General features: G+C 39.6%; 1 pseudogene; it reads left to right on the top strand.

Annotated features, from left to right (window-relative positions):
* The first annotated feature begins 3,618 nt into the window (after positions 1 to 3,618).
* LOC116911972 lies at positions 3,619 to 4,463 on the top strand (annotated as a pseudogene).
* Positions 4,464 to 6,879: the final 2,416 nt, after the last annotated feature.

Raw genomic sequence — 6,879 nt, 5'->3', positions numbered from 1 at the left:
TGCTGCACTAAAGCTAGTATGTTTTTATGCAGAGGAGGTAGAGGCAATAATGATTTTGTTAAAGCAAAGTATAATGCCTGTGCTCTTGATTCCTACTAGATAAGGAGCTCAAAGAACATGTCCAGGAACAAAAATTGCCTAATTTTGGAATTATTTTCCTAGCACTCCACTGAATCCACCTCCAAACATCTGCCTCTTTGGAAAAACACAGGGAAATTATAATGTCAATGATTCTCCCTAACTTTACAACCTAGGCTTGAGTAAAATTCTTCCTCCAATCTTAGGCTTTTCATCTGTTAGAAGGGAGACAGTGGGGAGCAAAAACTTCATGGTACAGCAGCAAATCCCTTTTCAGGTTCCTTCCTGTTCTCCAAGATGTTGATGAGAGGGTGTTTCTATCTTATATGACTTTCTGATTAGACTACTGGAAAGAAAGGCTTTGGTGCTCATTGGTGAACAGTACCTCTGTCTCCCTTTTATTGTATAATGGTTTTGCCTGTTAGAATTGCTACCTAGTGTTTAGTGTGGAATTTGCCAACATATGCTCTGTCTAAATGATGGTGAACATTTTATTAAGAGAGAATGTTCTCCTAGGACTCTGATATACTACAGTTCAGTGACTTGGCATCTATCACGTAGCTGGTTCTGGGTGTGTCCATTGAGGTACCATTAATGTATAAATTTAAAGACGTGGGATAGGAGTTGATGGCAGCATACCTTCAAGTACATGGTAAAGGTTGACCACAGCTCTTGCACCTCAGTCATTGATGTGACACTCATCTGTGGCTATGCCCATGTGTAACAGCAACCAATAATTTTTGAAGCATTGGGAACATAGATCATGTACAAAACAAAAGCACTCCACTCCTTTCTTTTCTTTTGTTTGCTTTTCTTCTAGGTTTCATGGTACAGGCTCTTCTGGAGCACATGCTGGCCTCACCATCACTACATAGCCAAAGTTGGCTTGAATGTTGATCATCATGCTGCCACTTTCAAAAATTTTATAATTAGTATGGGCTCATCTTTATGAGATTCTATTGATTTTCCCCTTTAAAAAATGTGTGTAAGCTGACTTTGGAGGGCTCTGATCAGGCAGGGCACAGCTAAGTTGATCGTGTCTAGATGTGTTGTATGCATGTCTGTGTTAGGCCAACTGATTTGTCAAACTTCAACCTCAATACAACAATAGTAAGATTTTGGAACTCACAAGTAGTAGAGACTTGCTACAGTGCAGAAGGGATCTATAGAATGATTTCATGCTATTTCTTGACTATCTTAGAATACATCCACAGTGCCAATTAAAAACCAACTCTGTTATGCAATCTGTTATCTTGCTCTTGCCATGCCAACATTAAGATGCACAAGCAATCAATTTTTGTTGTTTGTAAGGACAAAACTAAGGCATATTTTGAGAGTAGAAGGGCCTATGTTGCCAGGATACTGCTCCATCTTTCACATCTGTTGTTTATAGTGTCCTGGCTGACAGGTATTTCCTTGGTCATGTTAAACATGTCAGCCCCCTGTCTATGGATCATGGGCTTTGGTGAGAAGACTCAGGCCTAATAAGGACATGGGATGAATGGTGTCCTCTTCCTTGCAGCCCCACAGATTATGGTTTCACACCCTGGGGTACCACAAAAAACAATATTTTGTCATAACTCCCAACTTAGTAAGGAGCTAACAACCTTTACCATCCATTAATCTTATTTTAAAAATAACAAACTGAATACTTTGAGTATAGACATGAGTTACTAAAAAGTTGTAAAAGCTGGATTCCAACTGAAAAACAAAACACTCTCCATCTACTAGCTAGTGTGTACCAGAGCCCATACATGAGGGACAGACAAAGCTCTGGAGTTCATTGACATTCTTAGGATTTCCGGTTTGATGTTTAACATGGAAAGGGTCTGTATTAAAGTTTCAGTGTCAAAGTTCCCACAGAGTGTCCAGTGTTTGAATGTTGTTCCCACCCAGTGTCACTTTTTGAGGAAAGTTAAGGGCCTTGGGCTGTGGGCCTAGCAGGAAAAAAAACAATGGATCAATGGACAATATTGGAGACAAACATTTGAGTGTAAGCAGCCCTCTACTGCCCCACTGAGGAAGAATCTTGGAAACAGAAAGCCAGAAGAACCAGTGGGCTCTGCCCAGCCACCATTGGTCCATTTTTGCTCCGACTTCACAAAGAAGCATCGTAGGACGTCATAGATACCTGTTCACTTACAGATCTGCCTGAGACTGTCTCCTGTCCTTACAGTACTGAAGTTGGCATTTGGTTGAAAAGCTACTAGAGTCCGATGCTGAAAGATTCTACTGGAACTTCCAGGAGCTGTTAAACATTGACATAGTGCATTTATCTCCACTTTGGTGACTTTGATTTACCTTTTTCATAGTGATTTGCATATTTGCTGTCTTGATTTATGCATTTAAATTTTCCATGTTCTTTATTATCTTCCACACTACTTTTTCTTAATTTTAAGTTGTGTTTGATAAGTTAGAGAATTTTATTTTCATTTATATGTATAAGTATTTTGCCTTTATGTATGTTTGAGCACCATGTCCCTGGTGTCTTCCGTGGAGGTCAGAAGAGGAAATCAGATTTTCTGGAACTGGAGTAGGACATGGTTGTGAGTTCCTATCCCACACCTGGAATTAAAACAATAACATGTTCACTTACCATAATTGGGTTTTTAAACAAACCCAAACTCTTATTAAAACTACCAGTAGTTGCACTTCCAGAAAATCTGATGCCCTATACTGACCTTCAAAGGTCATAAATAATATTACATAAAGAGGTTTGTATAACTTTTTAAAGTGATGTATTGTGCCTGTGACTGTGCTGTGTATGGATGCCCTATAGGCCAGAAGTATACGATCTTCTAGAACTGGATTTAGGGTACTTGTGGACTACCTGACCTGTATCCCAAGAACCAAATGCAGGTCCTCTGCAGAAATCATAGACATTGTGGACTCCAAGCTCCTCAGCCTGGACCCAGTGAGTTTTGAAGTGTCTGTTGTATCATCAACTCCTCTTGAACCTGATTTTCTTGGTGTGTTGGTTCACAGTGAATGCTGAGATCAGGGGAGAGGGAGGCTGTCCTTTTCAATGAATAGTTCTTACTGTCTGTGAGCCTTTGTTTGCAGTTGATCCCTGTCAACATGATCTGGCTCTCAGTTTGTATCTACTGCTTTAGAAGGTATTTCATTGTCTTCCCAAGCATTCAATGTGCTTGACTAGGTTGTCTGACATTTTTTTTTTACTTTTTATTATATTTATTAATTCATGACTGTGACAACTACCCCACTTTCCAAGAAAGTTTTCTCTTGATACTGCTACAGTGTGCTGCAGTATCATGGTAAGGGGCTGTAAGTGGCATGAAACATAAGGACCACAATTTTTAACTGCAAACCATGATGGTGTGTAATGATTAAATGAAAATATTTGTTATGGATGGTCAGATGAAGATTCCAAAATATCATATCTAAGGTATTTTCAATTGTTTCTCCTGTCTTCTTGCAGTATTTGTGGCTATAAACATTGTCTTGTGCATGATTTTAAATGTCCCATTTTTAATTCCTCATTGCAATTTTGGTTCCAGTCATATCATGAATGGAGTGATCATGGAGCAGGACCAGCTGGCCTGCTCCTGTATTGATGAGAACTTCACAACTAACTATAAGATGTTGGCCACCCTGGTTGAAGGGAACTTTTTAGAGGTCTAACTGGATTTCCATGTCCCCACACTGATCTGTGTGGCTGTAAACATTTTCCAAAACGTCAAGATATATGTCTTCCTTTTCTGCAGGAAAATCAGCAATGTGAAATCACTTGACCATCCTAACTTTATCAAGCTGTTTCACATGGTCAGACAAGAGAAAACACCTACCAGATGAAGGATAATGCCTCGGATGGAGAGATACTAGAACAAGTCATTGAAGGTGGGGGTCTTTAGAGGAAAGTCTCTATGCAAAGTTCAAAGGATGTTTGCTGAGATAGTACATGCTGTGCAGTACTGCCATGACCATCACATTTTCCACAGAGACATAAAGACCAGCAAGCTGTTAATCGACAGCAGTAGGAACGCCAAGCTGTGTGATTTTGGCCTGGGCAGAAGCTAGCAGATTTCTGGGACACACTTCCTTACAGTGCCCCAGAATTTTAGCAAGCACAGGAACATGAGAGCTGCCCTGTGGATATCTGGAGTTTAGGGGTCCTCCTGTTCTTCAAGGTGGCCAGGATCTCAGCTTTCTGGGGCAAATATTTTGCAGGTGTGAAACTGCAGATTATCAAGCACCACAAACTTTAGCATTCCTTTTTATGTTTCCATTTATTTTTTAAGGTCATCATTGAACTATTGATGGTCAATCCCAGAAGAAATCCCACCATCCACAAAATCATGATGTGCCTCATGATTAGTGAAAGTGAGGCATGTTTATTACCTCCTTCCTGTGTATTTCTGCTTTGAAGTTTTGAAGAGGACCAGAAGCCAGAGAGTAGGAATGTGCAGGCTCTTTTAACAATTTTATGGTAAATATAATCCCCGTATCAGCACCTGATTGAAACATTCTAAGACCCCAAGTATATATATATCCACGTGTCCAATCCTGGTTTCAAACTGTGGAGGTAAATTTAATATTTAGGGAGATGCACCATCCCTTTGTTTTAGAATTAGAACCTCTACAACGGGAATCTGGGACATGTATATTAGTAGGACGGGAGCAATTATAAGTCAAACAACACAGTGTATTAGGTGATAAAATTCTTAAGAACAGGAGAAAGGGGCCAGGCAAGAAAGCTAGAGGGTGGCCCGTTGAGAGCTGGTGGAACAACCAGATCAGGTGACAAATAGCATTCAGTCACACAGCTAAAGAAATGAGGAAGCTTTCTTGGGACAAAAAGGCCAGTGCAAAAAGAAGTGCAAGCTTTGTGCCTGTGAAACAGAAAGGCAAGCACATACACCTCTTGTACACTCACACCTGTATACACCTTGTTGATTCTGTGAGACTGGTGTCCAGCCAGCTCTAAGATCTGTCTGTCTCCCTACTGAGGTTACAGACACATCGGCACCATGCCTAATTTGCAGGTGGGTTCTGGGCATTTGAACTCAGGTCCTCATGCCTTGCACAAAAGTCATTTCACCACTGAGCCATCTCTTCTGTCCCTCTAATTTGTTGACCTTAGACAAAAGCCTGGCAACTTAAAACAAAGGTTTTGCATAACACATTCTTCCACCAACAGGCTTTCAAGATTTTTCCAGCATTTTGATTATTTAATAGGTAGAGAAAATGAAGCTGACCAAGTCTCCTAAATGGCAATAATAATAATAATAATAATAATAATAATAATAATAATAATAATAATAATAATATAAGGGTGCTGCTTACTGCCTTGTTCACTGTGGCCTGCTTAGCCTGCTTTTCTATAGCACAGGGGACCCCCAGCCCAGCGATGGCCCCATCCACAATGGTCTGGGCCCCTCCCACATCAATGGCTGATGAAGAAAATGCCTTACAGGTTTGCCTGCAGCCCAGTCTTACAGAACATTGTTAAATTGTGGTTCTCTCCTCTGAGATGACTCCAGTTTGTGTCAAATTGACATAAAACTAGCCAGAACATGAATGTTGACCAAAAAAAATTCTGAAGAATAAACTGATAATGAAAATATGATTTCTTAACTTCCAATCTTAGGTACTAAATTTTTCATTTTTAATTCAGTATTCTTTGACCTTAGCCTGGGAGTCTTTCAAGAAGGGATTTATAATATCTTTCAGCAGTTTAGTGTTATACTGGGCCACATAAAATTAATGTTTTTGAGAGTTAGAGGCAGCTTAATATGCATAATGTAAGGTTTATTCTATCACCAATGTACAGGTGACCTGGTCTACATTGAACAGTTGTTGTACACGCAAGGCTCTGTGTAAGACTTAAGATGATGTTGGAATATTATAAAGACAGAATCAGGCATGAGGAGTTCATGGTGATGAGAGTGAGTGACAAGCTGCTCGAGTCTCCTGTCTGAGAGTGGAGCTGCTTCCTCACAGATTCGCATACAGAGGTGAGGCCAGTGTCAGTCTGTCCCTTCTTCATCCTCCCCAAATAGAGAAAGAGATTGGTCAATTAACTTATCAAAAGTGTGTTTTCAGTTTATATTCTTGTAGAATATAGGTTATATAAAAATTTAGAAATAATACATACATACATACATACATGCATACATACATACATACACACATACATACATGCATACATGCATACATGCATACATGCATACATACACACATACATACATACAGACATGAATGGCAGGAAAAGCCACACTTAAAAAGGTGTTAGGAACTAACCTGGGGCGGCTCGTTACCACCCCGTAGGTGCTGAAAGCACACAGTAAGGTCTTTGGTTTAGATGAATATGTTTTAAAATAACACAAGTCACAATAGGACCAGAAACAAGGAACAGAACAAAGATTTGAAAAAAACAGAGCTCTTTTTCTCCTCTCCTCTCTCAGTGCCCCTTCCTCTCTCCTACTCACCCTTTCCCCATGGCAACTTCCCTGGCCTTGGTCCTTGGGGCCAGTGAACTTGCCCACCAGAAAGCATCTTCCCAATAAACCCATCTTTAATATAAAAAAGGAAATATTTGAAGAAGCAATTGCTGATAAATTTTAAAAATTGATTGATACCAGCAACATAACTTAAAATTCATAAAATATTAGAAAGATAAATAGATCTGGAAATTAAAAATATAAAGCCTTATAAATCAGTAATCCAACCAGCTACATCTGTAACCGAAACAACAAGCCTGTCAAAAACCTATACACATCATTGTGTCACACTTGAATTTCTGAGAAGAAATGATTTTGAAGGCAACTAGAGAAATAGTAG

Source organism: Rattus rattus, chromosome 11 (genome assembly GCF_011064425.1).
Source record: "Rattus rattus isolate New Zealand chromosome 11, Rrattus_CSIRO_v1, whole genome shotgun sequence".
NCBI classification, from domain to species: Eukaryota; Metazoa; Chordata; class Mammalia; order Rodentia; family Muridae; genus Rattus; species Rattus rattus.
This window is presented reverse-complemented; position numbering and strand designations above follow the sequence as displayed.